Below are 13,667 nucleotides of genomic sequence, written 5' to 3' on the forward strand. Positions count from 1 at the left end.
CTTTTCAAAGGGAACGAGCCAGTTTATCTTCACACCAATAACTATCAAACCAGGTTGTTTCGCTCCCAACTTGCCAGGAGCAGTTCTACATTAACAAGTAAATTAAGGTAATTAATTTTTCACTTTATTGCCTCCTAGCTCCGATTAGAGGTTGCTTTGTTAATGTGGTGTTTTATGGTATTTTTCTTCCCCACTTTAAGAAAAAAGAAGGTAACTAGGACGGATCTGTTCAGCTGCATTTAAACCAAAGTGCCCAAAGTTTTTAATTTTAAAAATCTTTTAGCTCAGATCTTCTCTTTTTTTTATTTTATATTTATTTATTTTTGAGAGACAGAGTGAGACAAAGTGAGAGTGGGGGAGGGGCAGAGAGAGAGGGAGACACAGGATTGGAAGCAGACTCAAGGCTCTGAGCTGTCAGCACAGAGCCCAACGCAGGGCTCGAACTCACAGACCGTGAGATCATGACCTGAGCCGAAGTTGGATGCTCAACTGACTGAGCCACCCAGGCGCCCCACATCTTCTCATTTTTAATAGCTTATCATTTACTTTGTGCTCCTGCTTTAAGACCGTGTATTATTTTTAAAAACACTGAATTCGGTCAGTGCTGTTCTCCCATTGTTGGTGCTGTCCTCAGCATTTCCTGTTTGTGTGCTCTGTGTGCCACATGACCATTTATATACTGGAGTTTGAGAAAGATTTAGGACATGTTTTAAATTGTACTCTTCAGCCTCTGTTACAGAAATAATATCCTTGCTGGCCTCTCAAAGTAGGGGAGGATCTTTTTATAAGTGGAGACTTTCAAACCCTGCATCCTTGGAATGTATGTGGACATCAAGACCAGCTGTTGAGGGCTGAGAACCCCAGGCCTAGTTTTGATACTAAGGCTTTCCCTAACCTACAAAACCATGGGTATAATTCCCACTGTGGTGACTGGAGCTCTGGTAGACAATTGAGTGGTTTTACTACTTTGTAGAAGTCATACCTGGTATGAATGTCTAAGGAGCAGGGGACGCTTATAAGTCTGCACCTTTTCTCCTCGTTGTGGTTTTTTTGTTTGTTCGTTTTGATTTTTTGTTTTTGTGTGTGTGTGTGTTTTTGTTTTTTGTTTTTTGTTTTGTTTTGTTTTGTTTTGTTTTTAGAGCAAGACAGAAAGCATGTGCATACATGTGCATGTGGGGAAGAGGGAGAGGGAGAGAGAATCTCATGCAGGCTCCACACCCAGCACGAAGCCTAATGTGGGACCCAATCTCTTGACCTGGGGATCATGAACTGAGCCAAAATTGAGAGTCGGATGCTTAACTGACTGAACCACCTAGGTACCCTCTCATTGTGTCTTTTACATCTATTTCCTCAGAGTGTCTTATATATAGTGGCCATTTAATCATTTGTTGAGCTGAGTATAAAATGCTAATTGGTAAGTCATACATTTGTTGGGTGAAATTGTCCAGATTAACTGTATTTTTGGGTCTTTTCCCTTACCCCTTTCCCTGCCCAACTCAGTTGTGTATAGGTATCTATTCTAATTAAATTCTTCCTTCTAAAATCCACATTCAGTGGACTCGTAGGCTTTGAATACATATTTTAACAGAGGGCAAATGCGTTTTGGGGTAGCTTTGGATTTGGGATAATTTTTATTTTATTCAGCTGAAATGAATGTCTTTCTGACTTTTTCCCACCATGATTACCTAGAAAGAATTTAAAATTTCTATTTTGCCCAAGAACCTTGTGTATCCATTAATAGAGCCGTTGTTTCTTAGAAAAGCCTTATCTTACTCTTGATCCATTACTCCTAAAATATGGTTTTAAAGCTCATCACTAGTTTTTTCCCTGCATGTGCTCTAATATATCCTTCTTTAAATGGTGCTCAGAGCTGAATAATGTTCTGTATGTGATATGACCATTAACAAAAGAGAATGGAGTTGTCATTCTTCCTTGGTTTATATAACATTTATTATATATTTATTGAGCTTCTATTCAGCATAGAAGTAAATTAGGTACCTTTGGTAGTTATATTTTATCACTTAACATATTGAGCTTATTTTCAATAAAGCCTAAGTTTTTTTTGCACCTGCTTAATTATTTGTTCCTTCTTCCTACATGTACAATAGTTTGTGGATTTTGAAAACACAATTTTATCTTTATCTCCTTTAAATTTCATCTTGTTAGAGTTGGCTCAGTTGTTCCAGCCTTTTTAAAACTTCATTGTATCTTTCAGTGTATTTAAACTTTTACCATCTGCAAATGCAATGAATATTTTTATGTGTAAATCCAGATAACTACTTTTGAAGAATCAAACGATCTCAAACCATATTGGTTATGGGTCCCCCAAACCACCCCAGGTTTGGTGATTTGTTGAAGGGACTCATAAGATTTAGCATATGGTTGTACTCATGGCAAAGATTTATTATACCAAAAGAAAACAAAGCAAAACTAGTGAAGGGAATCAGACAGAAGCATTTAAAAGTCCTCTCCCAGTGAAGTCACACAGCACACACTTCATTCCTCCAATGAGTTGTGACATGTGCAAAGTATTGTGGACCATTGAAGCTCATTAGTGACTCAGTCCTCTAGGGTTTTACTGGAGGCTGGTCATGTAGGTACCCTCTGCCTTGCACCAACCAAAATTTCCAACTTCTGGAAGGAAGGCAGATATTTAGCGTAAACCATATTGTTTGTGTAACAGTCCAGACATGATAATTTAGGGAAAGTTTTATATCGTGGTGAGAAACTGTTTATCAGCCACATTCCCGGAAGCCATCCAAGAGCCAACCTTGCAAGGAGGCTGTTCCAAAGATAGTCTCAGCCCAGCTATATTAACTCTTTTCTATACGTTATGTTATATTGAAATTTACTAGAATATGTGTAGTGTTAGTTTTTTAAGGTATTGGCGAGATACAGTATAAACCAGGGAGAGTTATTCAGTTCTTTCCATGCTCATAGAAATAGCTTTGAACATAGGCCTTTTTGATGAGATTAGACTTATTTTTATAGCAGTAGACCTATCATTTGAAAATACTTTACCACTTATGTTGATTTCTTCTAAACAACAGTTTCAGTTATATAATTTTGATAAGAGTATTTAACATTTGCCTCTCCTTTTCCTCCAGATTACTAATTGCAAACTATTTACTAATTTTAAGGTTCCAGAATTCCAAATGGCTAAATTACAAAGATGCTCTAGAACTTGTACAGCCTAGTTTTCTGCTAATTTTTGTATTTATTTTAACATTCTTTATGATTGTATAAGGTTGAGAAGAGAATAACAACAACAAATCACAATTTGGGAAAAAACCCTAAATCTTCATAATTCAAATATCATGAATTATAATATCCTGTTTAAGTTGATTCAGAAAGATACTGCTTATTTTAGAACACCAGGGCATTTATGGAAATTCAGAAACCTTTTTTCACTGTTGGATAAGAACTTGATTTGATGTAATACAAATAGATCTTTTGGACTTGTCTGAAGAAAATGTTTTCTTCTAAGCTTATGCTGTATATTGAGTTATACATATTTATTTAAGTTTATTATATTTATTTATTTTGAGAGAGAGACAGTGAGAAAGCGAGCGAGCATGTGAGCAGGGGAGGGACAGAGGGAGAGAGAGAGAATCCTAAGCAGGCTCCATGCTGTCAGTTCAGAGCCCGACATGGGGCTCAAAATCACGAACTTTAGATCATACCCTGAGCAAAAATCAAGAGTTGGACACTCAACAGACTGAGCCACCCACGTGCTCTGAATGATACATTTTTATAAGACCAAGAAAAAAGTGTATAAGTCCTTCTGCTTATCCATTTAACAAATGAGATATAATTTAATGTTTGATTATTTAATTTCACTTACTATAAGAAAATTTACTCTTTGTGTTCTGAAACTACATTGAAAATATAGAAAGATTTTAATAAATGTATTTTAACATTAGGGATATATTTTGCAGGAGATTTTTAAGAATGCCTTTTGGTGGAGAGTTTAAAGATAAGATAAAATGAAAGATAATGACCTTTGGAGTTTTTATTTAAGTGCAGTTCTGCCCAAGGACAAATGAATGATTGGATGACATTTAAAAATGATCTTACAGAGATACAATTTTGTGATGCTCTCCCCGTCCCTAATTTATTGTACTCTGAATATTCCTACAGAAAACTCATCCATTCTCAAGGATTCAACTACCATCCTTTTAGTAATTATTCTGAAATGAAGCTCTCTAAATCTGGCTTGTACCTGTTCTTCAGTCAGATGTATCTGCCTTCTTCTTATTCTGGATTTCTCATAAAAATTGAAACCTGAAGAGTTACAAAGGGATTTCATTATTGCCAACTTAAACTGACCATCTTTTCTGTTTTGTTTTGCTTTCTTATTAATTTCACTGGTACCGGTATCTTCCTAGATTTCCAGTTTGTTGCTCTGTGTATTTAATAAATGCTCATTGAAAAAAGACTTTCAGGACTTTTTCTTCTCCTTCACTCCTCATGTGATTTGTAATCCAGTTTGTACTGATTCTTTTTTTACTGTCTTTAAGATACATTTTTTCTTTTTCTTTTTTCTTTTTTTAAATTTACATCCAGGTTAGTTAGCATATAGTGCAACAATGATCTCAGGAGTAGATTCCTCAATGCTCCTTACCCATTTAGCCCATACCCCCTCCCACAACATCCCCCCTCTGTTTGTTCTCCATATTTAAGAATCTCTTATTTTTTCCCCCCCCCCCCCCCGTTTTCATGTTATTTTTGTTTCTCTTCCCTTATGTTCATCTGTTTTGTATCTTAAACTCCTCATATGAATGAAGTCATATGATATTTGTCTTTCTCTGACTAATTTTGCTTAGCCCAGTACCCTCCAGTTCCATCCATAGTTGCAAATGGCAAGATTTCATTCTTTTTGATTGCCGAGTAATACTCCATTGTATGTATATACCACATCTTCTTTATCCATTCATCCATTGATGGACATCTGGGCTGTTTCCATACTTTGGCTATTGTCGATAGTGCTGTTATTAACGTTGGGGTTAGCGTGCCCCTTTGAAACAGCACACGTGTCTCCCTTGGATAAATACCTAATAGTGCAATTGCTGGGTGCAACTATTTTTAGTTTTTTGAGGAACCTCCATACTGTTTTCCAGAGTTGCTGCAACCAGCTTGCATTCCCACCAGCAGTGCCAAAGAGACCCTCTTTCTCCGCATCCTCGCCAACATCTGTTGTGCCTGACTTGTTACTGTTAACCATTCTGACAGGTGTGAGGTGGTATCTCATTGTGATTTTGATTTCTGTTTCCCTGATGATGAGTGATGTTGAGCATTTTTTCACATGTTGGTTGGCCATCTGGATGTCTTCTTTGGAGAAGTGTCTATTCATGCCTTTGCCCATTTCTTCACTGGATTATTTGTTTTGTGGGTGTTGAGTTTGATAAGTTCTCTATAGATTTGGATACTAACCCTTTATCTGATATGTCATTTGCAAATATCTTCTCCCATTCCGTCAGTTGCCTTATAGTTTTGCTGATTGTTTCCTTTGCTGTGCAGAAGCTTTTTATTTTGATGAGGTCCCAGTAGTTCATTTTTGCTTTTGTTTCCCTTGACTTCGGAGACGTGTTGAGTAAGAAGTTGCTGCAGCCGAGGTCAAAGAGGTTTTTGCTTGCTTTCTCCTCTAGGATTTTGATGGCTTCCTGTCTTACATTTAGGTCTTTCATCCATTTTGAGTTTATTTTTGTGTCTGGTGTGAGAAATGGTCCAGGTTCATTTTACTGCATGTCGTTGCCCAGTTTTCCCAGCACCACTTGCTGAAGAGACTGTCTTTATTCCATTGGATATTCTTTCCTGCTTTGTCAAAGATTAGGTGGCCATATGTTTGTGGGTCCATATCTGGGGTCTCTATTCTGTTCCATTGATCTGAGTGTCTGTTCTTGTGCCAGTATCATACTGTCTTGATGATTACAGCTTTGTAGTACAGCTTGAAGTCTGGGATTGTGATGCCTCCTGCTTTGGTTTTCTTTTTCAAGATTGCTTTGGCTGTTTGAGGGCTTTTCTAGTTCCATACAAATTTTAGGATTGTTTGTTCTAGCTCTGTGAAGAATGCTAGTGTTATTTTGATAGTCATTTTATTGAATATGTAGATTGCTTTGGGTAGTATTGACATTTTAACAATATTTGTTCTTCCTATCCAGGAGCTTGGAATCTTTTTCCATTTTTTTGTGTCTTCTTCAATTTCTTTCATAAGCTTTCTATAGTTTTCAGTGAATAGATTTTTCATCTCTTTGGTTAGATTTATTCCTAGGTATTTTATGGTTTTTGGTGCAATTGTAAATGGAATTGATTCCCTGATATCTCTTTTCGTTGCTTTATTGTTGGTATATAGGAATGCAACCAATTTCTTTGCATTTATTTTATATCCTGCAGCTTTGCTGAATTCATGAATCAATTCTAGCAGTTTTTTGGTGGAATCTTTTGGGTTTTCCATATAAAATATCATGTCATCTGTGAAGAGTGAAAGTTTGACCTCTTCCTGGCCAATTTGGATGCCTTTTATTTCTTTGTGTTGTCTGATTGCAGAAGCTAAGACTTCTAATACTATGTTGAACAACAGTGGCAAGAGTGGACATCCCTGTCTTGTTCCTGACCTTAGCAGGAAAGCTCTCAGTTTTTCCCCATTGAGGATGATATTAGCGTTGGGTTGTTCATCTATGGCTTTTATGATCTCGAGGTATGCTCCTTCTATCCCTACTTTCTTGAGGGTTTTTATCAAGAAAGGATGCTGTATTTTGTCAAGTGCTTTCTCTGCATCTATTGAGAGGATGCATCTTTTATTGATGTGGTGAATCACGTTAATTGTTTTGCAGATATTGAACCAGGCCTGCGTCCCATGTATAAATCCCGCTTCATCGTGGTGAATAATTTTTAATGTATTGTTGGATGTGGTTGGCTAATATCTTGTTGAGGATTTTTGCATCCATGTTCAGCATTGAAATTGGTCTATAGTTCTCCTTTTTAGTGGGGTCTCTATCTGGTTTTGGAATCAAGGTAATGCTGACTTCATAGAAAGGGTTTGGAAGTTTTCCCTCCATTTCTATTTTTTGGAACAGCTTCAAGAAAATAGGTGTTAACTCATCCTTAAATGTTTGGTAGAATTCCCCTGGAAAGCCATCTGGCCCTGGACTCTTGTTTTTTGGGAGATTTTTGATTACTAATTCGATTTCTTTACTGGTTTGGGTCTGTTCAAATTTTCTATTTCTTCCTGTTTCAGTTTTGGTAGTGTATATGTTTCTAGGAATTTGTTCATTTCTTCCAGATTGCCCACTTTATTGGCGTATAATTGCTCATAATATTCTCTTATTATTGTTTGTATTTCTGCTGTGTTGGTTGTGACCTCTCCTCTTTCATTCTTGATTTTAGTTATTTGGGTCATTTCCTTTTTCTTTTTAGTCAAACTGGCTGGTGGTTTACAATTTTCTTCATTCTTTCAAAGAACCAGCTTCTGGTTTCATTGATCTGTTCTGTGTTTTTTTTGTTTTTTGTTTTTTGTTTTCCTGTTTTTGGTTTCAATAGCATTAATTTCTGCTCTGGTCTTTATTATTTCTTGTCTTCTGCTGGTTTGGGGTTTTATTTTCTGTTCTTTTTCAGGCTCTTAAAGGTATAAGGTTAGGTTGTGTATCTGAGACCTTTCTTCCTTCCTTAGGCCTGAATGCTATATACTTTCCTCTTATTACTGCCTTTGTTGCATCCCAGAGGTTTTGGGCTGTGGTGTTATCATTTTAATTAGCTTCCATGTACTTTTTAATTTCCTCTTTAACTTCTTGGTCAGCCTATTCATTCTTTAGAAGGATGTTCTTTAGTCTCCAAGTATTTGTTACCTTTCCACATTTTTCTTGTGGTTGATTTCGAGGTTCATAGTGTTGTGGTCTGAAGATATTCATGGTATGATCTTGATTTTTTTGTACTTGTTGAGGGCTGATTTGTATCCCGGTGTGTGGTCTATTCTGGAGGACGTTCTGTGTGCACTGCAGAAGAATGTATATTCTGTCTTAGGATGAAATGTTCTGAATATATCTGTTAAGTCCATCAGATCCAATGTGTCATTCAAAGCCATTGTTTCCTTGTTGATTTTCTGATTAGATGATCTATTACTGTACATGGGGTGTTGAAGTCCCCTACTATTATGGTATTATTATCAATGAGTTTCTTTATGTTTGTGATTAATTGATTTATATATTTGGGTGCTTTCACATTTGAAGCATAAATGTTTATAATTGTTAGGTCTTGGTGGATAGACCCCTTGATCATGATACAATGCCCTTCTTCATCTCTTGTTACAGTCTTTATTTTGAAGTCTAGATTGTTTGGTATTAGTATGGCTACTCTGGCTTTCTTTTGCTAATTGTTAGGATGATAGATGGTTCTCCGTCCCCTTACTTTCAATCTGAAGGTGTCTTTAGGTCTAAAGTGGGTCTCTTGTAAACAGCATATAGATGAATCTTATTTTCTTATCCATTCTGTTATCCTGTGTCTTTTGATTGGAGCATTTAGTCCATTGACATTGAGTGAGTACTGAAAGATATGATTTTATTGCCATTATTTTGCTTGTACAGTTGAAGTTTCTGGTTGTGTTCTCTACTCCTTTCTAATCTTTGTTACTTTAGGTATTTATTTATTTGTTGTTTTGTTTTTTTTTTTTTCATCTTTTCTCCCCTCAGAAAGTCCCCCTTAAAATTTCTTGCAGGGCTGGTTTAGTGGTCACAAACTCCTTTAATTTTTGTTTGGCTGGGAAACTTTTGATCTCTCCTTCTATTTTAAATGACAGCCTTTCTGGATAAAGAATTCTTGGCTGCATATTTTTCCAATTCAGTACATTGAATATATCCTGCCACTCCTTTCTGGCCTGCCAAGTTTCTGTGGATAGGTCTGCTGCAAACCTGATCTGTCTTCCCTTGTAGGTTAAGGAATTTTTTTTTCCTTGCTGTTTTCATGATTCTTTCCTTGCCTGAGTATTTTGTGAATTTGACTATGATATGCCTTGTTGATGGTTGGCTTTTGTTGAATATAATTGGAGTCCTCTGTGCTTCCTGGATTTTTATGTCTGTGTCTTTCCCCAGGTTAGGAAAGTTTTCCACTGTGATTTGCTCACATAACTCTTCTACCCCTTTTTCTCTCTCTTCATCTTCTGAGACCGCTATGATTCTGATGTTGTTACTGTTTAATGAGTCACTGATTTCTCTAATTCCTTTTTTTTTTAATTTCTCTAATTCTTAAATCATGCTCTTTTGCCTTAGTCTTTTTCTTTTTTTCTGCTTCATTATTCTCCATAATTTTGTCCTCTGTATTGTGGTTCTCTGCTCTGCCTAATCTATCCTTGCCACCATGGCATCTCTTCAAGATTGCAGCTCAGTTGTAGCATTTTTTTATGTCATCCTGACATGCTTTAACTTCTTTTATCTCTGCAGAAAAGGGTTCTAATGTATTTTTGACTCCAGGTAGTATTCTTATTACCATGATTCTAAATTCTGGTTCAGACATCTTGCTTATATCTGTGTTGGTTAAGTCCCCTGACTGTCGTTTCTTCCTGTTTTTTTGGGGGGGGGGGGAGTGAATTCCTTCGTTTTGTCATTTTGAAGGGAGAAAAGGAATTAATGAAGTAAAAAAAATTAAAAAATTGAAAACAACACACACAATCAAATAAATGATGCTAGATCCTAAGTGTGTTTTGCTCTGGGTGTTGAAAGAGGCTTGATAGATTAGAGAAAAAAAGGGAAAGGAAAAAAAGAAATTGTTTGAAAATTTTAAAAAGTGAATACACTGAAATAGAATAAAATGAAATGATGGAAGTAAAATAGAATTTGAAAAAATTTACACAAAAGTAAAAAATCTAGTAGAAAAAAAATTAAAAATATTAAAAAAAAATTTTTATTAACGTTTATTTATTTTTGAGACAGAGAGAGAGCATGAGCGGGGAAGGGGCAAAGAGAGAGGGAGACACAGAATCTGAAGCAGGCTCCAGGCTCTGAGCCATCAACCCAGAGCCCGAGCGGGGCTCGAACTCATGGACCGCGAGATCATGACCTGAGTTTAAGTTGGACGCTTAACCAACTGAGTCACCCAGGTGCCCCTAAAGAAAAATATTTTTAATAAAAATTGAAAATAAAAATAAATTTTTTCTTTCTGTATTCAAGAAAAAGAAAAATGAAAAAGAAAAAAAAAAAAGAAAGTTGAATAGATGGACCAACAAACAGACTGAAATATTATCGAAGTTATTTTGTTTTCCCCTAGAAGTCAAACTTTGGAGCGCTTTATAGTCTGTGAACTAAGCAGGTGAAGAGACTTTGGTGTTCTTTAAGCGCAAGGTTGGCCCAGTTGGGCAGGGCTTAGTGTAATGCCTCCGTTCTCCACTAGATGGCGCTGCTTAGCTTACTGGGGTGGATTGTTGTGGTATTTGTAGGTGTGTATGTGCATGCGCAGGATGGGTGGAAATGGCAACACCCAGCTACCCATTCTCTAGTATTGGAACTTTGTTCTCCCCGATCTGCAATCACGCACCTATCCTTTGTCTCCAGCTTCTGTTCATTCCCCGCTTTCATGCTGTCTGTGACCAAGCTGTCAGGTTGCCAGGTGGCACCTCCCTCCTGAATTTTATCTCAGATGTGTCTGTGTTTCCAAACCCCTCACTTCTGAGGGACTGTGGCTTTGACCTGCTCACACCTTATGGAGGAGGGTGTCATCGAGCATTGGCTGGGTGCTGGCTGCACCCAGGAACGTTCATAGGGCTGTGCTGCTGCCAATGCCCAGAGACCGCAGCTGGGTCCCAGCCCGCCCCAGAAAAAGTTCATGTGATCCTGTAGCAGCATTTCAGGGATTATGGTAAATCACAACACCCATATGGTACCAGGCTTCACCCTTAACATCCTTGTTCCAGCACCAGTGAATGTGGTTGTTCTAGGATCTCCTGGGACTTTGCCTGCACAGACTCTATCAAATGTCCTCCCAGCAGGGGTACCGCCTCTCTCTGTGTGGCCTGGGGACCCCTCCGACCTTGCTCTCCACTCTTTGGGATCTGCCCTTCCCACCAGAGCACCACCACATATCAAGCCACAGAGTTTCAGACTCTGTACTCCAGAGTACGAAGACCTTTAGAGAGTCTTAATGGAATTTAAACCCTCTCCTTCCTTTCTCCATTTTTTGTTCAGTCCCTGCAGCTGTTTCCACTTTTCTACTTTCTCTCCAGCTGATTTGGGTGGGGTGGGGTGAGGTGGTGATTTTCCTGTACTCTCCCTGTGCCCCTCCCTGCCCCCCCATCTCCATCTTCTCTCTGCAAGCAAAAACAGCTCCCTGCCTTCAGTGGTTTCTCTCTCCCCCAGTTCACCTCTCTGTGCTGCATGCCTGCTTAGTTCTATGGTTCAGGTTGTGCAGATTGTTGTGTTAATCATCAAGTAAGTTTTCTAGCTGTGCAGGATGGTTTAGTGTTGATCTGACTGTATTTCACGGACAGGAGATGAAAAAAAACTTCCACATGTTCTGCCCTCTTGGTCCCTCCAAGATACATTTTCTAAGTAACCACTTTCATCTCTTCCTTTTCTTTCAATCATGTATAGTTTTATTATATTCTTAATGTACTTTGAGTTATAGGAACTTTAAGTTAACTGATAATTTATGGACTCAGACTCTGAGAGTCCTTTCATAACTAGTAAGGTTGCCTCTTCAGTTTTTCCCCTTTGACTTAGAAGATGCTTCCTAATTGTGAATCCAACTCTTCTTTCTTTCTTTTTTATTGTTTGTTTATTTAATTTTTGGGGGGCGGGGGAGAAAGAGTGCGCACACATGTGAGCTGGGGAGAGACAGAGAGAGAGAATCCCAAGCAGCCGCTGCACTGCCAGTGCAGAGCCCAAAGCAGGGCTCAATCCCATGAACCTCGAGATCATAACCTGCACAGAGATCAAGAGTCAGACGATTAACCAACTAGGCCAACCAGGCACCCCCAATCAACTCTTCTTTCTTAAAATGTCCACCATTTTGATTCTTTGTCATCTGTCTAGAGAAAAACAGCAATAAATCCTTTCCCTTTGTGACATGACTCTTCTGGTATATAAAAATTGCTTTTGTATCTTCCTTCTCTTCCCAAATTAAGCATCTTTATTTCTCCACGCTTTGCTCATTGAGTTTATTTAGCAGATATTTATTGAGCACCTCTTGGGCAGAAGTCACTGTTTGAAATACTTGGAGTTTGGTGGTAAACATCAGTGATTAACTCTCTGTTTTTATAGGGCTTATGTCCAAATAGAAGTAAGCAAAAAGCATTTCAAATGAAGACCTTGACAAGTAAAAAATAGTTTTGGATTTTGATAAATGCCGTGAAGAAAATTAAACAGGATTATAGGATAGAGAGGGTGGGGATGCGACAAGGCTACTTCTCCATTTACTTTGGTTTCCAAACATCACATCATCATGGTTGCTCCTCTACAACAAGATGCATGGGCTTTGGCACTTTTCAAATCCCTTTAACGGTGGACTTCTGACCTGTTCATGTTTTCTAAGTACATAGGAAGGTAGAGGCTTCCTAATTATAGGTGAGATGGGGATATTCAGACTATGGTATCAGTAAGCCCACTGTTAAAAAGGAAGGTACAAAAATTTACACCTTTAGGGTAGTTGTTGGACTTAGACATAGTATTCTGACTTAGTGTGTTCTTTCATGGTACAGTGAGACTAGTAGTGGCCATATCTAGACAATGTGTTTCCATTAGTGCAGTCTCAGATATGCTTAACTGTTTGACCAGCAGTGTTACCCAAGCCTTGTAGTGAACTTTTTCAAGTCTGTTGTGTCTGAACTGTTTTTCAACCAGATCTTTTCTCTTTTGAACCTGAAAAATCAATTTCTTGAACCTTATTGCAGGGTTTTACTGTCATCCCTATAAAATATAATCTCACTAGCCCTTCCTTCTAGTTTTATGTGATCTTTTTGAATCTTGTTTTTTGAAAAGCTTACTCTTTCTGTTGCCTTCCAAGTCAGCAATAATGATATAAACAGAAGAGTACCAAGAACAGAACCTAGCAAAATGGTCCTTCAGATGGATTTTGCTTTATTTGATTAGCACATTTTGAGTATGACTATATATCTATCTGTAGCTCTACCTAATATCTGGTTCCCATTTTATCTAGTGATAATATCTAGTTTTGTTTTCTCTTCTCTTATTTTCAATTATTTCTTGAGATGTTTTCTTAAGAAAATGAAGCATAGTTGTTCAGCATATATTCCAGAGTCAAACTGATTTGGATTTTAATTTTTTCTTCTGTCTCTTGTTATCTGTGTAATACTGGATATGTTACCTAACCTCTTTGACTCTTGGTTTCCTAATAATTGTATCTGTTTCATGGAGCTATATGGGATAGTGGATATAAATCACCTGTCATAGTGCCTGGCATAGAGAAGATCCCAGTAAATATTAGCAACACTGGCTGGAGTCATTGTTGTCAGCCCTGAAGAAATTAAGTATCCTATCTCTGGCTTTTCTGATCTAAAACCCTTTAAGTGCATGTGCACTTAAACAAATATGTACATAGCTAGATCTTTACCATATCTTCTTCGGGACACGCACAGTGAAACATGTTTGTTGTAAGTCTTATAAGCCACTTGCCTAGAGTTTTACTACATAAAGCATCAAACTTACCATTTCTGAAATTCATATTTT

The 13,667-nt window shown here is 37.6% G+C and overlaps 1 protein-coding gene across 6 annotated transcripts in view; it reads left to right on the forward strand.

Moving 5' to 3' along the window:
• RABGAP1L (RAB GTPase activating protein 1 like) overlaps positions 1 to 13,667 on the forward strand; it is a 763,363-nt gene that overhangs the window by 284,716 nt on the left and 464,980 nt on the right. The window lies entirely within an intron of this gene.

The sequence above is a fragment of the Panthera uncia genome, chromosome F1 (assembly GCF_023721935.1).
Source record: "Panthera uncia isolate 11264 chromosome F1, Puncia_PCG_1.0, whole genome shotgun sequence".
NCBI classification, from domain to species: Eukaryota; Metazoa; Chordata; class Mammalia; order Carnivora; family Felidae; genus Panthera; species Panthera uncia.